General features: G+C 40.4%; 1 protein-coding gene across 5 annotated transcripts in view; it reads right to left on the bottom strand.

Moving 5' to 3' along the window:
- Positions 1-24,017, bottom strand: part of bmpr1ba (bone morphogenetic protein receptor, type IBa) — a 544,116-nt gene that overhangs the window by 437,648 nt on the left and 82,451 nt on the right. The window contains exon 1 of one of the 5 annotated variants that reach the window (XM_073042439.1): positions 4,345-4,405. The exons of the other annotated variants lie outside the window; for them this stretch is intronic. The gene's annotated coding sequence lies outside the window, so the exon portion shown is untranslated. Of the gene's footprint in view, positions 1-4,344; positions 4,406-24,017 lie in introns of those variants that run through there. 5 annotated transcript variants of the gene reach the window in all.

The following is a 24,017-nucleotide window of genomic DNA, read 5'->3' on the forward strand; positions in this document are numbered from 1 at the left end:
TTCATTAATGGTTGGATACAATATATATTTCATTATTTTAATTATAGATAGTGTTGGAGTGATTACTTAATGAAATAAAAAAAACTATGTCAAGAGTATGTTGAAAATATGATCGGAAGCAACAGAAAACCAATGCTTTTGTTTAACAGAGAAACTTCTTTACAGAGAGTTCTCCAGAGCAGATCCCTTACATAATCTTGGGGATACCTGTCAGATCCATCTTGATTTCCATCCATATGAATCTGTCTTTATATTTATCTGTCTTTTCATTGACTCATATTTTAACTACATTTCTATTTCCAGCTGTGCCTCTGTATCTCTACTATACATGGTCTATCTAAATCTGTATTTATGATCAAGGAGGAGGAACAGAAGCAGGCAAGTGGCACCTGGACCCAGTTCTGATATTCAGTACGATCACTGGACAATACAAGTGCACAGTTCATTGAAAGTGGAGAGGATCGTGATAAAGACGCTTAACATGATGGCCTTCATCAGTCAGTGAATTAACATCATGTTGCCACATATGTCATTGGTGAGGCTGCTCTTGGAGTACTGTGTATGGTTTTGGTCACCTTATTGTGGAAAAGATGCGGCTAAACTGAAAAGCGTGCAGAGAAGATTTACTAGGATCGTGCCTGGACTAGAATACCAGAGTTATAGGGAGGGGTTGGCCAGTGATTTAGTCCTTGAAATCAAGTAAAATGAAGAGTGACTTAGAGACGCACTTACAATTTTGAGGGGCATAAATAAAGTGGATGGAAACAGTCTTTATGGGCAGAGGGTGATGAGTATATGGAACAGAGAAAATAGGTGAGGTAAGTACAATAGTATCACTTAAGAAGCACTTGAGGAGGTACATGGACGGCTTTGAGGAACATGAGCCAATGCAGGAAATTGAGACATTGCTTGGACACCGTGATCAGCATGGATTGGTTGAGCTGAAGGCCCTGTATCCATGCTGCATTTCTCTATGACCCCAGATCATTGTTGATTGAACCATGGGTTGGATCCATTTTCTGTCTGTTCTCCATAAACTCCAATTCCCTTAAGGAGCAAATATTTGTCAATATCTGCTTGAATATATTCAGTGGTGCTGTATATTCCATCCTCACTAGTCCCTGGCATAGAGATTCGGAACCGTGACAGAAAAAAATCCTGCTCATCTCCATCTCAAGTGAGTTATCCCTTATTCTAAAAGAACACCACAAAATGCTGAAAGAACTCAGTAGGTCAGGCAGCATCTATGGAAAGGAATAGAGTTGGTGTTTTGGGTCAATTTCTAGCATTATTTGTGTTTATTATTGTTGTACATTCCCTACATGTGGAAAAATCCTTTCAGAATTCACCTCAATAACATCACCTCTCATTCTAAGTTTTAGGGACAACAGATCCAACTTGCTCAATCTTTTTCCCTAAGACAACATGTGTTTTTGTTGAACTGCCTTTAAGCAATTGGTAAGAGGTTAATGGTTCACAATCGTCAGACGTGCGAGAAGCTCCAGACCAATCAAGTCATGCACACGTACATCAAAGAAGTACAAAGGGAAAGAAAATGTAACGCAGGATATAGTGCTATGGTTACAGAGAGAGTGTGGTGTAGATAGAGAAATAAAATGAAAGAGTTGTGATGAGGTGGATTCAGAGATTAAGAGTTCACCTTCACCGTAACAGAGGTCCGTTCAAGAGTCTTACATCAACAGGATAGCAGATTACCCTTAATAAGCATTCTCAAGCTTTTATATTTCTGTTTGATGGAAGCTGGGTGTCGGGGGGTGGGAAGAACCCATGATTAAGTTGGCTGCTTTCCCAAGGCAGTGGAAAATGTCAAAAGAGTAACCAGAGGGAAGGCTGGTTTCCATCATGAACTAAGCTGCGCCCACAACTTCGCGCAATTTCTTCAAGCTTTGAACGGAGCGGTTGCCACGTAATGCATCCAGATGGGGTGCATTCTGGGGTGCATCTGTAAAAAATTGGAGGTCACTGGTGACATGCTGAATGAAATCGAGGGAAATCTGTACAATATTCCCCAAGGGTGGCCTGACCAACATCCAGGACAGCTGCAGCAAGGCCTCCCTACATTTACATGCCTTTTGCAATATAGGACAGTTAAATAGCATTTATAGAACATGATCGAAAGATCAAAGTGCTCAAATGGGCTTCTATTTGCTCCTCTCCCTACCATCCCCACTCTTGTAGCCTCGGCTGGCAAACCTGAATAAACAATGCAATATATTCCAGAATGCTTGGCCCACAGTTAACGGAATTACCAGGTGAGTACAGAGCCCGGGGCTTGCTGGGTGAAGCCTGATGTATGTTGAAGTGAGGTAATACACTCTTTCACACGGCATTAACAACCTCCTGGGTACGCTAAAATGCACAATTGGAAAACTATTCAGGAAGCTGTGTTTGAGGCTGGCAAGACCTTTTCCAGCTCTCAGCTAACAAATGGTATGTGTTTTTTAAAAATAACCCCCACAAAACACCTTATAAATCATCCACATGGACAGTTCTCTTATGCTGCATTTCTTCAACATTGGTTAATCCTCTTGGCTTTCCTTTAGATAACATTACATTACAGTTGTTAGTGAAATTTCAATCATCGAGAAATGAGTGTGCTGAGAGATCACATACGGGTGGCGGAGCTGCATTTACATCACTTGGATTTCCCTTTCCCAACACACAGAAATTCTCACAACACACGCGTACAGAAGTAGCTCTCATATATAAGACACACAAATGGATGGAAACACATACACACACACACACACTAATGCACGCAGACAAAACGTTCATATAGTCTCAAACACATATACAAACATGCTCACAAAATTTCACGCACAAACTCTGATACATAAAGGCAGATGGACACCTATGCACACAACACTGGCACAGACAGCACATACATACAGAAGAATGAACACCAAACACACATATACACATACAGACCACACACGCCACACACCTACATTCCTACAGGCAGTCACACAGAGAGCATTACATAAATACAGGGCCTAGCTTTCAGGGAAACCTGTTCTTTCCACAAACGCTATTTTGTCTATAGATTTCACCTTTTGCAGTCTTTAGCCAGACTACAAATCCTTTTTAAACAAAATACACATCAGCCTCATTCTTTCCAACCATCCCCAGAACTACCTCCCCTTCCCCCGCTTGAGCATTACCACTCAAAAGTGAGATTCACACTCAGAAATACGTGTCCTTTTGCATGAAGCCTCGCTCCTAACTGAAAGCAAAACTCCACTTTTACTTTCTGTTAAACATTCCAAATTTTCTCCAACCAGCCGATGTTGATCAGGTACAAATTGGAACCACTGACCTGCCTCCATCCCGGTGTTAATCAAATTGTAGCAAGGTACTCTGCTTGTTGCTTTATTAGTTTCTTGCCACTGTAACCTCAGTAAGTGACGGCACTGTTCCTGTTATATAGGCAAGCACATACAAAAATTTACGTGCTGACTGGAGGCAAAATTTACACTTTTAATTAGTAAAAGAAAAGCTTGCACTTTTAAAAAAAAATTATGTTTTCTTGGTTGATAGCAGCATTGTAATAAACTTCCGCAACTAATCTGCATTCTAAGGAACAATCTTCCATTGTAGTCACCATTACAGTGAGATATCGAACTGAGCTCTCATCTATCTTCTCGGATACGCTTAACAAATCCCTTGACACTTTATCAGAGAGGTAAGGGAGCACACACAACAAAAATGGCATTCCAGCTGGACTGATAGACTTTAAAGCTGCTATATAAATGCAAGTTCTTTCTTTATGCACCGTACGAGTCTAATCGCTTCTCAAAAACATAGATGCCTTCCCATTTTCCACTGTAAATGAACGAAATAGTAGTTCCTTTCACAGCTTTTCTGGCCTTAATGGGTTTTGACTGCACTGATTCCTCTCCTATGAAGAAGAGCTAATTGACGAATGCAAATGATGTGAATGAGGGAAACTCCACAGACTCAATGACGACCACAGATGTATAATAAGGAAGTCACTTGTCAGCAGCTTGGTGAATCGATGAACACAAGCAACAAGAAGCGATCTATGTCCCAGGGTGTACAATGGCTTCCTTCAATTGCAAAGGAAATTTCAACTCACAGACTGTTGAATATGAAGACTTGGAGCTTTTCACTTATACCTGTTGCATGTGCTACTGAATTTACAGCAAGCAATCATATTTGTTACACAAGAATTAAGCAGCCTCTGGAGAGACCAAAAGCCAAATTTGTTTAAAACCTACCAAATGAGGAATTCTTCATTTCCAGAGGCTCTGAGGAGGCAGGAAATGCTGCCGGATTTTCAATAAGCTGCCTGCATTTACTCACCCGCAAAACTCAGAGGCTTTGATCTACCGCACACGTCTTCAGCCTGCTGTCTATGTTCCGCTAGTTATTTCATAGTTCTGCTCTGAAGCCGGACTCCACAAGTCCAACAGCAGCACTCCAACCTGCACGGATTCCCAGATGTTGGACCGGAGAGTCTGATTGCTAAACCTGGGCTGTAACAGTCAGCCCTTTAAAGTCACTGACAGAGAACAACCGTGAAGGGTAAGGGTGGGGCCAAGGTCAGTTATATTTTGTTCAATTAATTCAGTTTGCTTTAACATTTTTAATGAGAGATTTTTAATTTTAAATGCCTTATGTTTAATTAGTTAATTGATTTTTTAAAAAATTCTTCTGAATATTTGCAACACTCAGAATTCCTGACAAATTTGACTGCTGATACAGCTCAAGGTGTGCTCAGCAAGCTGTGGATGATGAATCAGAATCATACCAGTCAGAAACAGACCTTTCGGCACGACTTGCCATGCCAATCAAGATTTCTATCTAAGTTAGCCCCATTTGCCTAATTTGGTCCATATCCTTCGACCTTTCCAATCCATGTACGTCTCAATATGCCTTTTGAACGTAGTCAATGTACCCGACCCCACCATTTGACTGGAAACTCACTCCAATACAGTCCACTCTTTGGATGAAAAAGGAGTCCCAGAGATTTCTAATGAATTTTTACCCTCTCACCTTGAACCTGTTCCCTCTAGTTCTTAATTCCACATCACTGGGAAAGAGACTCCGTGCACTCACACTAGCTATTCCCCATTATATATATTTTTTACAACTCTATAAGATCACTCCTGAGTCTCCCACACTTCACTGAATAAAGTCCCAACCTCTCCCACAGTTCAGTTCCTTGTGTCCTACCAATATCCTTGTAAATTCCCTCTAGGCTTTTTCCAGCTTAATATAATCTTTTCTACAGCAAAGTGACCAAAACTGAACAGAATATTCCACATGTGGCCTTACTAGCATCTTGTACAACTGTAACATATCATTCCAACATTGCTTTAATTGATGATTGATTAAGGCTGGTAAACCAAAAGTCCTCTTCACCAACCTGTTGACCCACAATGCCACATTCAATGAACCATACACCTGTGCTCCTAGCTCTGCCTGTTCTACAACACTCCTCAAATTCAATGTACATTTACTATCAAAGTATCTGTGCAGTATACAACCCTGAGATTTGTCTTCCCACAGACAGCCACGAAACAGAAACAGCATGGAACCCCTTCAAAGAGAAACACCAAACACCCAACGTGCAAAAAAGAACAAGTCATACAAAAACGGCAAAAAACAAACAAGAATATAAAACATCACAGAGTCATTGAAACAATCTAGGAATGCTCAGTTCGATTTACCACTGTGTCGTTCGTTGACTGCAGGCTGCAGAGCCTGTCTGCCCCAAATCAAAATTGCACAAAATAGCACTAAAGGAGTTACCAAAAACCAGAAAAATGACAGAGTCTAATCGACAAACCACATCAATTAAACTTTGCCCAAGACTTCACACCATGGTCTAGCAACATCGAGCAACGGGGGGGGGGGGGGGGGGGGGAGAGAGAGCCAGTCAAATGCAGACACTGTCCTCTGAGAGCAGTGGGCAAAATGGGCAGTGAGACCAGTCAAATGCAGGCACCTTCTTCCGGCAGCAGCAAGCCAGGGGGAGAGAGTGACTAGTCAACACACAGGCAGACAGTGCTGAACACTTGCTCACCTTCTGCTCTCATCCTCGTTGAATTCAATCGTGCTTTGTGCTTTAATCGGCAAGATCAGTGAGAAATGGAGTTAATCATGGGGTCAAGCACCATATCCTGGCCTCCTGGACTCCAGGCTGCACACTCTGCTCAAAACCTCAGCAAACTCCCTCCGAGACAGTAAAGCAACAGAGTGCTAAAAAACACACCATCAAAAACCCAGATTCATATTTGAAAGAAGAGATAGTAAAGGAAGCAGTTTTGTGAACTGTCTGAAGGACATCGTCTTTGAACCATTGTTCACTGGCACCATCTTCTTCAGGGCTCTACCATTCACTGTGAAAGCCCTACCTTTATCTGTCTTCCAAAAACACACCATCTCAGACTTACATTTAGCCAAATTAAATGCCACGTGCCATTCATCAGCCAACTTATCCAGCAGATCAAGATCCATCAGTGAATAACCTTCATCACTGTCTTGTGTGGGAGTGCACTCCTTTGTGATGGTATTTGCCAGAGGAGGCCTCATACCAGGATTTACCAGCACGTCAATGTAGGGAAAAGGTACGTCTGAACACTTTCTCCAATGTCATTGGCAAATACGGCTGCTCACCATTAGAACAAGTAAGGTGTGGCCCAATGTATTTCACAGCTGTTATGGCCAACAGGCATAATATTCCGGTGTGCGTCTTACATTTTCCTGCTCACATGGAGAACTTTTCTGGATGCTGTCTAAAGGCAGTTGCTTTCACATTTGTACAGAATATCATGTTTTAAATTACTCCCTATGAAATAACAGAAAATGAAAAATATGTATGCATCATTTTCTTGGAATACTGGAGAATTTGAACTGTACAATCTGATACCTGGACAATTCTGCTCTTCAGTATCTTCTGATATACCATCCTTGTGACCCTAGTCTGATTTTGGATCTGTTAAGAGCAGATTAAATATAGGTCTGCCATTACTGGTTGCAGTCCTTGGCTCTAAGCCAGTAACTCTGGGTTTGATACCCAATTCAGGAAGACCAACCGCTACAACAGCACTGACAGTGAATGCAACGCTGCCCTTGCTGATATCCATCAATAAGGCAATAAGCATAGGTTGTGCCTCCTTTCTTGGATGCTTCGGGAAGACCTCATGGCTACCGTTCTGATGCAAATAGAATGTCCATGGGTTCCCAGCCAATACTTATTCAATGTTTTAAAAAATATTTTCCGTAGTCAAGCTAGCTGTGGGTAAATTAGTTGACATGCTGCTCCAACTGTGACTCCACTTCAGAAGCATCATACACTGATGTGAAAGAAACTTTAGAAAAACATAAAATAACTGACAACAGAACAGATAAGCAGAAAACTGCAGAAGTCAGAAATGGAAAATAAAAACAGAAAAAGCTTAAATTACTTGGCTGATCAAGCTGTATAGGTGGTGATAAAAATACAATTAATGTTTCAGGTGATAATATTAATATCACAATTGATAGTTTTATATTACTTTATAAACGGTTTGGGCAAACAGCTTATGTACTGTCCAGACTGCTGAACTCAACAGGTCACAGAAGTCCTAGAACGCTACAGCACAGAAACAAGGTCTTTGGCCCATCTAGTCAATGTTGCTTAGTCCCATCAACATTCACCTAGATTGTGGCCCTCCATATCCCTCCCATCTATGTCCTTATCCAAATTTCTCTTAAATATTAACATTGAACTGCATCCAACACTTCCACTGGCAGCTCCATTCTGTACAATCACCACCCTCTGAGTGAAGAAGATCCCCCTCATGTTCCCTTAACACATGACCTCATCCAATCATCCGACCTCAGTGGGAAAGTCTACCCTATCTATATCCCACATAAGCATACATCATCAGAGGAAGGAAAGCAACTATAAATCCCTCCCCCTTCTTCCACACTTCCCCCTACCATATCCCCCAGTCTCCTGATACTCTCATTCTCCCACTTTCATCCCCTTTGCCACTCTTGCCTCCACCCATCTTCATTCCATTCCTCATCCTTAGTCCATCCATCTACTTCACATACTGGTTACGGCTCCCTCTCCCATGACCCCTCCACTGGGTGCCAACTATATCCTTTACCTCTAACCTAATTATTCACATTCTCACACCTTTACTTATCAGAATGTGAAACTGGCAGCCCTTTATGCTTGTGCTCATCTCCCTCCAGCAATTTGCCTAAAATGCTGAAGGAACTCAACAAGTCAGGCAGCATCTACTGAGGGGAATAAACAATTGATGTATTGGGCACAAACCCTTCATCAGAAAGGACTCTGTCTCCCATCTTCCCAGTCCTTGACCTTGCTGCATGTTTTATTTCCCTCCCCCTTTTTTCCTCTTTCTCTTTGTCTGTCTCCATCTATCACTCACCAATCACTCATCTATCAGTCTCCCAACTCCACCCTGCTCCCTCACCTACCTGCTTGTCATCTTACACCCCTCCTCAGTCCACCAATCATCTTGGAGTCCTTTCGCGTCACTCCCTGCCACTCTCTGTGTTGGCCATCTCACCTCTCTAAGTCCTGATGCAGATTCCCAGCTCAAAATGTCTACAATTCCTTTCCTCCCACAGATGCTGCTCAACCCACTGAGTTTCTCCAGCATATCGTTTGTCCAGAAAAGAAAGAGATCTGCAATCTCATGTCTCCTCCCAATCTTACTTCTTCTGAACCTAAACCAAACAACAAATGCTTCTCATTCCTCTTCAGCTTAGATACTTACAAATCTTAAAACTAAGCTTACTAATCACCACCATTTTATGTGGTAACAAGTTCCTCATTCTCACAAAAAATATTCTACCGATTTTCTTGCTGGATTTTTTGATGCCTTGTTTATAGATTAGTAAGTTAGTAGAATGGGAACAACTTCATTATGCCAACCCCATCAAGCAATCTTATATATCTCCTCCTCCATTTATACTTGTCGATGTAAAGTTTCCCAACCTGTCCTTTTTATTAGAAGTTACCTGATACTTATCTCCATGAAAGTAAACAGTTTCGAGATAGTTAGGTACTTGCACTTCCATAAGAATTGGGACTCTGTGATTCCGTTTCAATGCATTGTGGGGATATGACAGCACATCAGTGCAGCAGTGGATTCTGCTGCTTTGCGTTCAATCCTGATCTCAGATGCTTTCAGCATAGATTTTGCGCATTTCCCCAGATGCCACAATCTCCTCCAATGTCCAAAAGACATGACTACTGTAAGTTACCCAAATGTGCATTAGTGGCCAAAATAAGAATTAAAAGGGAGTGGGTATGTGTGAAATAGAATAAGTTGTAGGGGTGCAAGGAAATGGGAGAAGGAGATTGCTCGATTAATGGCTAGCATGCACCTGTTGGGTCAAATGACCTTTTCCTGTGCAATTATGTATAACCTTTGGTTCACAATCTTTCTTTATGCATATAACTCCTGCTTCATTTTTTTCCCCATAAGGACTATGCCAACTCTGCCTCCAATGATTGTAACAAAAGGTGACAGAGTAAATAAAATTTCGTAGTTAAATAACGTTCTTGGATTTTCCCCATTGCTTTTAGGATTGGATTCTGAAACCCTACTCAATTATTTCATGAGATCCATTCTTAAGTGACCTTGCTCACTCATTTAATACATTGACTGTTGATTTTGGTTCTCAGAAATGAGATTACACAGAATCCAAGGTATTGGGATAGGCCAAGTGGAAGTTGGTTTCTGGGACCTATCAATGTTGCGGAGGGGAACTGGTTTGACTATAAATGGGACCGACGTTGGGCTGCAGAGAAAAGCATTTGTGGTTTGGCAAAAGTCGAGTAATTGGGGTGGAGTGGGGTAATATTAGACTTTCACAATATTGCAGAGGGGTTGCTGGAATGCAGCAATGTGGGTGGTCTTCGGAACTGGCGTCACTAGGCAGTGGGAACTTGTGGTTTTGCCAAGCTGTGGAAAGCCACAATTGGAAAAGCAGGTTTAATATTTCTCCTCAATAACTGGTGTCTGTCAAACAGTGAGAACAGAAGGAGATAAGGAGAATCTCCTGTAGGGCTGCCAGCTCCAGACAGGCATACTCCAGTAGCTCACTATCATATCACCACCTGTTGCCTCAACTGCATCACTAGTTAAACAACTTTGCCCTCCCATTATAATGGGTACAGTGACGTAATGGTTGTTACAGCACCAGCCAGAGTTCAGAGTATTAATCCAGAGACACAAGCTTGAAAGGTAGTGACAGAGTTTTAATTTAAATAAAAAATCTAGAATTTCATATAAAAAGCTACACTCAAAATCCAGAACCACAAATAACCATCTGCTTCAGCAATGGGCTTGGGAAGGAAGCCAGCTTTCTTTACCCAGTCTGACTTATATACAGCTCCAAACGCACCAAATGCTTTACTGTCTCCTCAGTTCAGGGCTAGTTGGGGATGGGCGTTAAATGCTGGCATGGTCAGTGACATCACATCCCATTGATAAAAATATTCCAACATCTGATCTGCAGAAAATCTAAGGACCCAGCCAGTGACACCATCTAGCCCAGATATTTTTTGTAGGTTTACTCACTGGAAAATTCATCTTACGTCCTCAAGAATGATTGTTGGTACAGATGCATTTGAGGTTGTTGGAATAAGTGGTGATATTCTAATTCCCTGCAACATGTATAATGTTTGGGCCTTACACATGTCAATAGTGTATATCTTAAAGTAATCTGCAGGGAAGTTCCAATGAAATAGTACGCTACTCATCGAAAAAAATGGCCAGGCAATGCTGCAGGATCACACACACACACACACACACACACACACACACACACACACACACACACACACACACACACACACACACACACACACACACACACACACACACACACACACACACACACACACACACACACACGCGACCAGGTCCCTCAAGTTTGCCCTACTATTCAATTGAATACAGCTGACCTATGCTGGCCTCAGCTCCACTTCTATGCTAGTTCTCCATCAGCCCAATCCTTTGAATATTCTAATATTTATGGATCTCCACCTTAGTCATCCGGCCTCCACCAGCCTTAGGGGCAGAGGAATTCAGAGGTTACTATCTCATGAGATAGATTTCCAAACAAAAATCTCACCACTGAACTGTACTCCTGATTTCATTGTGATTTCCCCCAAAACAGCTAACAATTGCCAACAGCAAAGTAAACCACACATTAATTAAATATTATTTATTTATTAAATTTTAGAGATTACAAAGAATAAATGTGGTGATAAAATAGTGAGAAAAATGATATTAACCCTCCCCCCTCCCCTTAACCCTCCCCCCTTTAACCCTTATCTAAAAAAAAAAGAAAAAAAAGAAAGAAAAGAAAGATTGCCTGGATATCGGAGGATCCCCACATGCTCCATGGAGTTCAAAATAATTTTGATATTTGTTTTCATTTTCCGCAATTACTATAATTTTATCTTCAAAGGACCTATGTATCTAATCCTATCTTTTGTAAGTATGGGGACCAAATTTTCAAAAATATATCATATTCATTTCTTAGATTACACGTAATTTTTTCAAGTGGAATACAACTATGTATTTCATTATTCCAACGATCCATAGTTAAATTTAAATCAGATTTCCAAGTAACTGCGATAACTTTTTTGGCTACTGCCAAAGCAATTTTTATAAATTTTTTCTGATACTTATTCAATTTAAATTTCGTTATTGTCCCTTCAATGTCTCCTAATAAAAATAATAACGGACTATGTGGGAGTTGTACTCCAATAATTTGTTCCAATAAAAGTCTTAAATTAATCCAAAATGGTTGAATTTTAAAACAAGACCAAGTAGAATGTAAAAAAGTACCAATTTCTTGTTTACATCGAAAACATTGGTCAGACATATTTGAATTTAATCTATTTATTTTCTGTGGTGTTATATATAATTGATGTAAAAAATTATATTGTATTAATCTAAGTCAAACATTTATTGTATTTCTCATACTATTAGAACATAATCTTGACCAATTTTTTCCATCAATTTTAACATTCAGATCAAATTCCCATTTTTGTCTTGATTTATGAATTCCTAATTTAATTGTCTGCTTTTGAATCAAATTATACATACAAGATGTAAATTTTTTAATTTTTCCTTTCTGAATTAATATTTCTATTTCACTAGGCTTTGGCATCAACATTGTCCCAGCTTTTCTCGTAAATAGGCTTTTAATTGAAAATAACAGAAAAGAGTGTTATTTGATATTTTATATTTATTTTTAATTGATCAAATGACATCAATATACCTCCTTCAAAACAGTCACCTATATATTTAATCCCCTTTTGAAACCAATTATGTAAAAGTTTATTATCCATTGTAAAAGGAATAAGCCTATTTTGAATTAAAGTCCTTTTTGCCAATAAAGATTTCTTTATCTCATCGTCCATATTTACCTTATTCCATAAATCAATCAAATGTCTTAATATAGGAGATTCTTTTTTTTCCCGTATCCATTTGGATTCCCATTTATATATAAAATCTTCTGGTATATTTTCTCCTATCTTATCTAATTCTATTCTAATCCATGCCGGTTTTTCTTCATCAAAAAAAGACGCAATAAATCTAAGTTGATTTGCTTTATAATAATTCTTAAAGTTTGGAAGTTATAATGGAACCACACATTAATTGAACAGACAAATCGCAGTTTTGCTGATGCTAATCACATCCAGGCCAAGTTACCAAGAGTCACTCAACAACCCAGAATTAACTACTCTGGTGAGTCCTGAAAGGTTTGTAAGCACTAAATGTACATGAAGCCAGTGGGTCCTAACTATTCCTAAGAGAAAGTTAACTTAGAATCAGAAAACCACTGGCATAACATATTCTGCATGGCACCGATCACAGGGCTGTAATAAATCTGTTTTGATTCATACTCTACTTGATTGCACTTATGGTGCTCCTCAGTGCAAGTTTGGTCTAGCAGCAAACATGGTTTAGGGTTTACTGTGATTACAGAACAAATTGCTGCTGTATTGAAAAACAGACCAATGAAGGCACTGTTTAACCGGAGTTCCCTGCCATTCCAAAGCAATGTGTCTGTCCCATATGGTCTGGGGTTTGACCTGTCTAACACCAAGAGATTTATGCTATTTGCTTGGGACTGATTCCACTTTCAGCAAAGCTGAGATAATCTGGCCAAGATGAATCCTGCTGAATGTTGTAAATGACATTCGTACCTCATGAAAAAGAAGCATTCTCTCACTCTCCGTTAATTTTACCCTTTTATATTTCATTCCATTCTTGGATCCTGGAATTTTTTCTGCATCCTGGGATATCTGAATCAACGACTGATTTGTTTCTTTGAATTCCTCTATGCACATGGGAGCTACAAAACTTTCTTTGCAGCAAAGATGCCTCAACTACAGATATTTTAAAAAATATTCATTTGAAAATTATTAACCTAGGGTTTGTGCATTAAATTCTTTATCACATACTAGTGTTTTGTTTATAAACTATTGAAAAATATATTGTTAGTTGAGTAAATGTTTATTTAGAATGGCAACAATCAATTCTTATGAAATTTTACTGTCGAGAAATCTGTGTAATTATTTTTATTAAATATATTTATCAAATTTGCCTTGTTAGGTGAGCTAATAAACATTTAACAACAAATAAACATCAACTTAATTTCTGAATATTTTCGAGTGATAGATATTCATTTGATGGTTGAGGAAAATTCCTTTGTACCAGTTAGATTCTGTCCAGGAACAGGCTGACAGATGGTTTTAAACTTGATTCATGCATCAAAACTCATGGTTTCAATGGGTTTAAGCCTCAACAACATGGGGGGAGGGGGGAGAAGACAGACAACTTGCTTCCACAGAAAGCAGCTGAAATAAAAGAGTGAATGCTTTGAAGGGGGAGCTTCAGATATACCTACAGCAAGAAGGTTATGTGGATTATATAATGGAAAGAAGGAAAAATAAATACCAGCATGAATAAATTGGTCCGAATGTCCTGTTTCTGTGCTGTAAATACTGCTTAACTCACTGGGAAAGGCAGCAATCATAATTATGATAAGGTCTGAAATGTAGAACTGCAAGTTAACCAAGATTAAATTTATGTGAAATCTTGTAAGTTATAATCTTTAAAGTTTAAACTTTTTTTAAAAAACTTTATAAACTTTAAAGTTGTGTGCTTCGGCATCTGAAGGATTTAAGGGAAATATGCTTTTTTCCCATGAAGAATGTCCACTGGCAATGTTGGAGTTTGGAGAGGTTGGAGAGATCTAGGCTCACAGCAACTAGTCAACAAAACAACAAACAAATACAATTCCACATAAAATCATGACTTTTTAAAAGAACAGGAAAGAACATTGTGACCAAAACTTCTCCAAATAAATGCAACGCAATTCCTCCAGAAAAAAAAATCACATTGAATGTAGGATGGTTTTATACAAATTAACTGCAAAACTCAGTCTTAGTAACCTGCAACAGTATGATTCAGACTTGTCTGACAAGGGTATTATCCAATCAGCACTCTTCTGCTCAGGCATCGCATTGTCACCATAGTATCTATGTTCAGTTTAATTACCTGTTCTATTTCTGGGGCAGTATATTGGGGTCATTAGTATAGTCATATGTATATTGGAGCCATCAGACAAAAAAAAAAACGCAAAAACAAACTCAATGGGTCACTCAGCATCTATAGAGAGAAATGGGCATTCAATATTCCAGGTTGGTTCTAACATCTATGTCCCTTGTGTTTCCAGCATCTCTTCAGGGTTTGTGGGTGATATGCTATAGTGATGCTCTTGGCAATTCAGTTAAGTGGAGTTGACAGGCACTCCTTTCAGATGGTGTCAACAGTGCTTTTGTCCAACTCCTGGTGGGACAGATACCACTACCTTACCTTCTCTCCTGCAAAGGTCTCTTTGGGAAGGAAATCAGGGCGTTTTTAGGAGAATGGTTGAGATACTTGAAGGCTGATGAGGATGATTGAAGTTGGTGATATGTTAGTCCACATGATAAGGCCTCAAGTTGCCTAGCCAATAAACCTAGGCAGGGTTACCAATAATTAATATCATGAGTTGCAGAAAGTCTGATACAAAATTTAGAGGAGAGTGCTGTAAATAATGAAACTCGAGTTTGAATCTTCAGGATAGAAACACACAATGTGGCGACCACACACTGCACATGTTGCTAAAATTCAGGTTCACTGACACAAATGGACCTCTGCTCCATTGCTACAGATACTTTCTTTCAGGTCTCCTCTATGGATATCCTTGTCAAGACAAGTTGACTGGATGCAAAGAGTGGTTACTGCTAGAAGGCTTGCCACTGACTAGGAGAGCAATTGACCATGCACCATATTGGGATTTCTGCTGTTTGTGGATATTGGTGGATATTTATTGCTCATCCTGAACCATCCTAAAGGACATTTGAGAACCACAATGCTGTGGGTCAGGAGTCAGCTATTAACCAGACTGTGCGAGGTCAGTAGATCTCCTTCCCTAAAGATTATCAGTAAACCAGAAGGGATTTTATACTCCAGTAATTTCATGGTAATCATGACTGGTAATAATTTATCATTCCACATTTCCCCAAGGTGTATTCTTTTCATAAATTAACTGTGTTCTAATTCCCTGTCAGATCTAAGCTCACTTTACCAGGTCATCTGGATTACCAGTCAGTAAAAATTTGCTGTTCTCCTGTACCAGCAGCATGACTTCCTTATGCTTAAATTTAATGATGGCAAGCATTCTTTACACTTTCCTTATCAACTTATCCACGCGTACATCTTGGATCCCATGCATCTTCAGAATCAAGCTACCTTATCAAATGAGGGACTGTTTAAAAGCCTTATTAAAATCCATGCAGATAATGTCCACCACCTTACACTCGTCAAAACAATCGATTAAGATCGTAAGATATTGACCTGCCCCACAGAAAGCCACTGACCCTAAACAGCCCACACTTTTTCAAATGTGCACAAATCCTATCCCTCAGTATCCTTTCCACAGCTTCACTACCACTGAAATGATGATCACTACCTATTATTACCTAGATTTTCCTTATTTCCCTTCTTGAACAAAGGTACAACATTTGCTACTCTCCATTTCTCCAGGATCTCACCTGTTTCCAGTGAGGACACAAAGATCCTTATCAAAGCCCCAGCAATTCTTCACTTGCTTCTTTCAATATTTGGGGATATACTGTATGCTGTCAAGCCCTGGGGATTTATCCAATGCAATGCTTTTCAAAAGACCCATCACAGGCTCTTCCTTAATTTCAAAATGTCCCAATACATTAGCATGCCCCATTCTCTTTTCACTGTCCTCCAATTCTTTCCCCACAGTAAATGCTGACACAAAGCACTAATTTATTACCTCACCCAACTTGCTCTGACTCTAAGCACAAATTCCCTCCATTATCCAAGAATGGACCTATCTTCTTTCCTTAGTTATCATCTCTTGCTTAATGTATATGAAATGCCTTGGGATTAACCTTGACGCGATCCACCAAGGATATTTCATAGACCCTTTTGGCCTTCTTAATCACTTGCTTGAGCAACTTCCTACTTGGTTTATATTCCACAAAGTCCCAATCTGATTTTAGCTTTCAAAACCTCACGTGCTTCCTTTTACTTCCTACTATATCTAAGACCTATTGGGTCACCGAAGGATCCTTTATCTTAACAGACATGCAGATCCTTCCTTGATCAACTGTTTCTTAACCGACTCACACATGTCAGCATGCACTTGTCCAGCTTTAGCTGCTCCCAATCAATACCCCTTAGCTTGGTGTAATTTCTCCATCCCCATTTTGGTGTCTTCCTGTATGATCTTATTTCATCCTTACTCATACCTTTCTTCAAACATAATGAATTGTGGTCACTATTCTCAAAATGTTGGCATGAAGATTGGAGGAGTTGTGGATACAGCTGTAGGTTGTCGAAGGTTACAAGAGGATATAGACAGGATGCTGAGTTGGGCAGAAAAGTGGCAAATGGAGTTCAATCCAGATAAGTATAAGGTGATACATTTTGGAAGGACAAACCAGAAGGCTGAGTACAGGGTTAATGGTCAGTTAGTTAAGAGTGTGGATGAACAGGATGACCTTGGGATTCAAATCCATACATCCCTCAAGGTCGCTGCACAGGTTGATAGGATAGTTAAGAAGGCCTATGGGATGCTAGACTTCATTAACGGGGGATTGAGTTCAAGAGAAGAGAGGTCATGTTGCAACTCTACAAATCTCTGGTGAGACCACACTTAGAGTATTGTGTTCAATTCTGGTCACCTCATTATAGGAAGGATGTGGAAGCTATGGAGAGGGTGCAGAGGAGATTTACCAGGATGTTGCCTGGATTGGAAAACAAGTCTTATGAGGCAAGGTTAGCAGAGCTGAGACTTTTCTCTTTGGAGCGTAGAAGGATGAGAGGGGACTTGATAGAGGTCTACAAGATTATGAGAGGCATAGAAAGGGTGATAGCCAGTACCTGTTTCCCAGGGCACAAATAGCAAACACCAGAGGGCATATGTACAAAGTTAAGGAGGGAAGTTTAGGGGAGACATCAGGGGTAAGTATTTATTTTATTTTTTTACAGAGGGTTGTGGGTGCTTGGAATGATTTACCAGGGATGGTGGTGGAGGCTAAAACATTAGGGGTATTTAAGAAAACAACAACGCACACAAAATGCTGGTGGAACACAGCAGGCCAGGCAGCATCTATAAAGAGAAGCACTGTCGACGTTTCGGGCTGAGACCCTTCGTCAGGACTAACTGAAAGGAAAGATAGTAAGAGATTTGAAAGTAGTTGGGGGAGGGGGAAATGCGAAATGATAGGAGAAGACTGGAGGGAGTGGGATGAAGCTAAGAGCTGGAAAGGTGATTGGTGAAAGTGATACCGAGCTGGAGAAAGGAAAGGATCATGGGATGGGAGGCCTCGGGAGAAAGAAAGGTAGGTGGGGAAGCACCAGAGGGAGAAGGAGAACAGGCAAACAACTAAATATGTCAGGGATGGGGTAAGAAGGGGAGGGGGGCATTAACAGAAGTTAGAGGTCAATGTTCATACCATCAGGTTAGAGGCTACCCAGCTGGTATATAAGGTGTTGTTCCTCCAACCTGAGTTTGGATTCATTTTGACAGTAGAGGAGGCCATGGATAGGCAACACATGGATGAAAGATAAATAAAGGGTTAAAGGGTAGTGTGGGTTTAGTACTTTTTTAAAGGAATATATGGGTTGGCACAACATCGAGGGCTGAAGGGCCTGTACTGTGCTGTAGTGTTCAAGTGTCTAGTATATCAGATCTGTCAACTGGCCTGGCTCATTTCCCAAAGCTAGGTCCAGTACATTCTCTCCCTTAGTTGGACTCTCCATGTACTGTTTCAAGAACCCTTCTTAGAGGCACTGAAGAAATCCCATCCTATCTATGCTTCTTGCATTAAAAGCATTTTGATGTCTTTAACCTAAAACTTTAGTTCTGTTCCTCTTCCCAAATATGTGGATTGCCGTTAAGTATTCCCAACATTTGCAGTTTTTATTTTAGTATCTGAAAGTCATACAGCACTGAACCAGACCCTTTAGCCCAACTGGTCCATGCTGACCCAGGTTCCCATCTAAGCCAGTCTGATTTGCCAGAGTTTGGCAAAATCCCTCTCAACCTTTCCTATCCATATACGGTACCTGTCCAAGTAGCTTTAAAAAGTTGTTGTTGAACCTGCCTCAACCACTTCCTCTGGGAGCTCATTACACTCTCTGTATGACATAGTTGCCCCTTGTGCTCCTACTACGTATCTTCCTTTCAACCTATACCCTCTAGTCCTTGATTCACCAAACCTGAAGAAAGACTAAGCATTAACCTTACCTCATAATTTTGTCCATTTTATGTCATTTTATCACCCGTAGGTTTTGATTTTAATTTTCAATAATGATGACAGAGAAAAGGGACAGCTAATTACCATGTGGCCCCTCAACAAGTGTTCTGCATTCAATTAAATAATCAATTCACCTCATGGCAATGGAATTTGGAATTAATGATCTGATTCATTTTAAATGACCATCTGCAATGATGATTTCAAAATGATCTAACTATGATAAACTCTATCACCTGGTTAACTAATGCCCTTTAACAGGAGTCCCACCATTGGTCCCAACAATATGGTTCACTCATCCCCACCCCATAAAGTAAGCTAACCAATTCGATGGTAGTCAGGGATGTGCAATAATGCCGAGTCTGTCAATGATATTTGGGTCCCAAAATTTGTTTAAAAGGCTAACGTCAGATGGCGACAAGGCTAGCGCATGCATCAGACTACTGGCACTAACTACTAAAAATATAGCACAGAGAGTGCACATTCTTTCAGACCTCCCAGAAGCAAACCAAAATTAGACTTTATTACAGGCACGGGTGGCTCATAAATTCATGTCAATTAGGCATAAGAGACAAGTGTGGCAAAGCACAATCTATTTGCTTGTTTTACCAATTATGATGTAGCGTTATACTCTGTAGCTTCAAGGTGATTTTTAATAGGAGACCATGTTGGTTGTTGGATGGCTGTGACCACAGAAACTCTCAACCCGAACAAACAAAGCAAACCTCTTTCAGCAGCCTCCCGAAGTTAATGTACATTAACAGACCACTTCAGGCCCCAAGGCAATGCTTGTATTATCTTAACAAATATTCAATCCCTCAATCCCTCCGTCAGTGCTGCACTTTTGCCACTGTACACACTGTCTGCAATCCTAACAACACCCCAAGCCTGTGACTGCAAGCCCCTAGAAAGAGAAGGGCAACAAACAAATAGGACCACCACCAGATTCCCTCCCCAAGTGGCACACACCACCCCCCCATCCCCAGTTGCATTGTGAGAGCTTCTTCACCACAGGGGCTGCCACAATTCTATAAGGTAGCTCATGACTACCTCTCAAGGCCATTTAGGAATGGGCAATTATTGCTGAACTCCCAAATTAAGGATAATATAAACCATAGGCTGATGAACAACAATTAATCTCATCAGAAATTAGGAAAATCATGTTTATTTCATTTGATTGTAAAATGCTTTGCACAACCACACACTGTCCAATGCAGTCACCAGGCAACAGAACCATATGTAGTATGACTACAGTGATGAAGATCTAAATCCAGCTGAAAAATTGGGCACAGCAAGCTCCCACAAACAACACTGATAAAATACATATACTCTCTTCCCCTGCGCCAACCACCCACATCCCCCGCTCCAAATCAAGCAGGAGATAACAACAGCTTGAAAACACATGCCACCTGACTTAAGGACAGCTTATATCTTCCTGTTATAGAATTACTGAATGAAACCTCTGTACAGTGACTCCTGACCTCACAATACACCTCGTCATAGCCTTGCACTTTATTGCCTGCAGGGCACTTTCATTGTAACACTTCATTCTGTCATTCCTTTTCCCTCATACTACCTCGATGCACTCATGTGGTGAAATCATTAAAACAAAGTTTTACATTATTTTGCAAAACAAAGATTTTTACTGTCCCTCAGTACATGTGACAATAATAAACCATTACCAGTTATCAGGCATTCATATTTTATGGCAAACCTTGTATACTTCTATTAAATAGTGCTTGGGATCTTTGAAATTTGTTTGAGAGCACAGAGGACTGAGACACTCATTGTACAATACTCTTGTTATATGGCAATGGAGTTTCAACCACGGAAATTGTTCCTGAACTCACAACTTTGCACACCTGTGACTTGTGGGTTTCCACTAAATGCCCTGGTTTGCTTCCATATCCAAAAGATACTCAGGTTGTTAGGTTAAATGGCTGCTGTTAGTTACCACTAATATGGATCTGAGTAGTAGAATCTGGAGAAAATTGGAATTAATTTATTATTGTCACATGTATCAAGGTACAGTGAAAAGCTTACATACTGTTTATACAGATCAGATTATTTCAGAGTGCAAAGTAATACAATAACAATGCAGAGTAAGACCATAAGATATATGAGCAGATTCATTAGGCCATTTAGCCCATTAAGTCTGCTCCACTATTTCACCATGGCTGATCCATTTCCCACTCAGCCCATTCCCCTGCCTTTTCCCCATAACCCTTCCTGCCCAAACTAATTAAGAATCTATCAACTTCTGCCTTAAAAATACCCAATGACTTGGCCCTCCCACAGCCACCTGTGGCAACGAATTCCACAGACTCACCACTCTGGCAAAAGAAACTCATCCTTATTTCTGTTCCAAATAGATGTCCCTCTATTCTGAGACTGTCCCCTCTGGTCCTAGACTCTGCCACCATAGAAAACATCCTTTCTACATCCACTCTATCGAGGTTTTTCAACATTCAATAGGTTTCAATGAGATCCCCTCCCAATTATTCTGAATTCCAATGACTACAGGCTCAGAGCCATCAAACATTCCTCGTATCATTATCCTTTCAATCCCAAAATCATTTTCATAAACCTCCTTTGAACCTTCTCCAGTGTCAGCACATCCTTTCTTAGATAAGGGGGTCAAAACTGTTCATAATACTTCAAATGGAGCCTCACCAATGTTCTATAAAGCTTCAGCATTATAGCCTTACTTTTATATTCTAGTCATCTTGAAAGGAATTCTAAGATTTCATTAGTCTTCCCCACCACTGAGTCAACCTGTAAATTAACCTTCAAGGAATCCGGCACAAGGACTCCCAAGTCCCTCTGCACCTCAGATTTTTGTATTTTCTCTCCATTTAGAAAATAGCCTCCACTTTTATTTCTTCTGCATGATGCATGATGCTACAGTTCCCAAAACCGTATTCTATCTGCCACTTTTTTGCCCATTCTGCTAATCGATCTAAATTCTCTGCAGCCTCTCTGCTTCCACAATACTATTTGCCCCCTCACCTATCCTTGCGTCATCTGCAAACTTGGCCACAAAGCCATGAATTCCATCATCCAAATCACTGACATATAACATAAACAACAGTCCTAACACAGACCCTTGTTGAACACCACTAGTTACTGACTGACAGCCAACCAGAAAAGGCTCCCTTTATTTCCACTCTTTGTTCCCTGCCAACCAGCAAAGGCTCAATCTATACTAGTATCTTTCCTGTAATACCACTGGCTCTTAACTTGCTAAGCAGCTTCATGTGCGGCACCTTATCAGAGGCCTTCTGAAAATCCAAGTACACAACGTCCACCAATTCTTCTTTGTCTATCTTGCTTGCTACTTCTTCCAAAGAATTCCAACAGATTAGTCAGGCAAGATTTTCCCTTAAGGAAACCATGCTGACTTCAGCCTATTTTATCACGTGTCGCCAATTACCCCAAAACCACATCCTTAACAAACAACTCTAACACCTTCCCAACAACTAAGGTCAGAATAACTAGCCTAACATTCCTGTTTCTTTTGCCTCTCTCCCTTCTTGAAGAGTGCAGTGATATTTGCAATTTCCCAGTCCTACAGAACCATACCAGAATGTATAGATTTTTGAAAGATCATTACTAATGCTTCCACCTCTTTCAGAACCCTGGGGAGTAGTCCATCTGGTCCAGGTGATTTATCTACCTTCAAACTTAATAGTTTCCCAAGCACCTTCTCCCTAGTGATGGCAACTTCACTCTCTTCTGCCTCCTTACACTCTCGAACTTCCGGCATACTGCTGGTGTCTTCCACAGTAATGACTGATGCAAAATACATATTCAGTTCATCCGCCATTTCCTTGTACCCCATTACTACCTCTCCAGCATCATTTTATAATGGCCCAGTAACTACTCTCACCTCTCTTTTTCTCTTTATATTACTCCACTATAATACTGATGCATCCAACTTTAGCTTCTCCCTCTCAAGTTGCAGAGAGAAATCTATCATATTGTGATCACTGTTACCCAAGGGGTTCTTTACCTTAAGCTCACTAATCAGTTTAGGTTCTTGCACAACATCCAGTCCGGAATTGCTGATCCCTTACTGGGCTCAACCATGAGCTGCTCTAAAAAGCCATCTCATAGGCACTCTACAAATTTCCTCTCTTGGGATCCAACAACTACCTGACTTTCCCAATATACCTAACATATTGAAATCCCCCAATACCTATTGTAACATTGCCCTTTTGGCTTCTATTTTCTGTTTCCCATTGTACATTGTAGCCCACATCTTTTCTGCTGTTTAGAGATCCAAGCATACAGTATCCCCATCAGGGTCTTTTGCAGTTTCTTAGCTCTACCCACAACAATTCTACACCTTCCAGTCCTATGTCACCTCCTTTCTAAACATTTGATTACACTTTTTACCAAGACCCACCTGCACGTCCTTTCAATACAATGCGTATCCTCGGATGCTAAGCTCCCAGCTATAATCTTCATTCAGCCGCGATTCAGTGAATCCCACATCAGACATGCCAATCTGTAACTGCACTACAAGTTCATCTACCTTATTCCATATACTGCATGCATTCAAATATAACACCTTCAGTCCTGTATTCATCACTCTTTTCAACTTTGTCCTCCTTTAACACTGCAGCTGTTGTGTGCAATTTTGCCCTATCACCAGCCTGTCTTTGCTAGCAATCTCACGGCACACCGACTCAGTTTGCATACCAACTGCCCCATCCTCAGCCTCACCACTCTGCTTCTCAACCCCGTGCCAAATTTGTTTAAATCCCCCTGAACAACTCTAGCAAACCTGCCCACAAGGACATCGGTCCCCCTCGGGTTCAGGTGTAACCCGTCCATTCTGTACCTTGTAAAATATTACATCTACAGAAAAAATGTGGCGCAGGTAAAGCAAGATTATAACGAGGGAGATGGTGAAGTTAGGAAGCCATCTCATCATATGAGGGAACCATTAGTAGAAGCTGTCCTTGTGCTTGGTACTACGTGCTTCCTGGCTATTTTATCTTGTGCTGAATGGAAAGGGAGAGAAGAGAGAAGGTTCTGGTTTGGTAGGTCTTTGATTATGCTGGCCCCTTTACTAAGGTAGCAAGAAAGTATAGACAGAGTCCATTTTCCGTGATGGGTTGAGCTGTGTCCA

The sequence above is a fragment of the Hemitrygon akajei genome, chromosome 4 (assembly GCF_048418815.1).
Source record: "Hemitrygon akajei chromosome 4, sHemAka1.3, whole genome shotgun sequence".
Taxonomy (NCBI): domain Eukaryota; kingdom Metazoa; phylum Chordata; class Chondrichthyes; order Myliobatiformes; family Dasyatidae; genus Hemitrygon; species Hemitrygon akajei.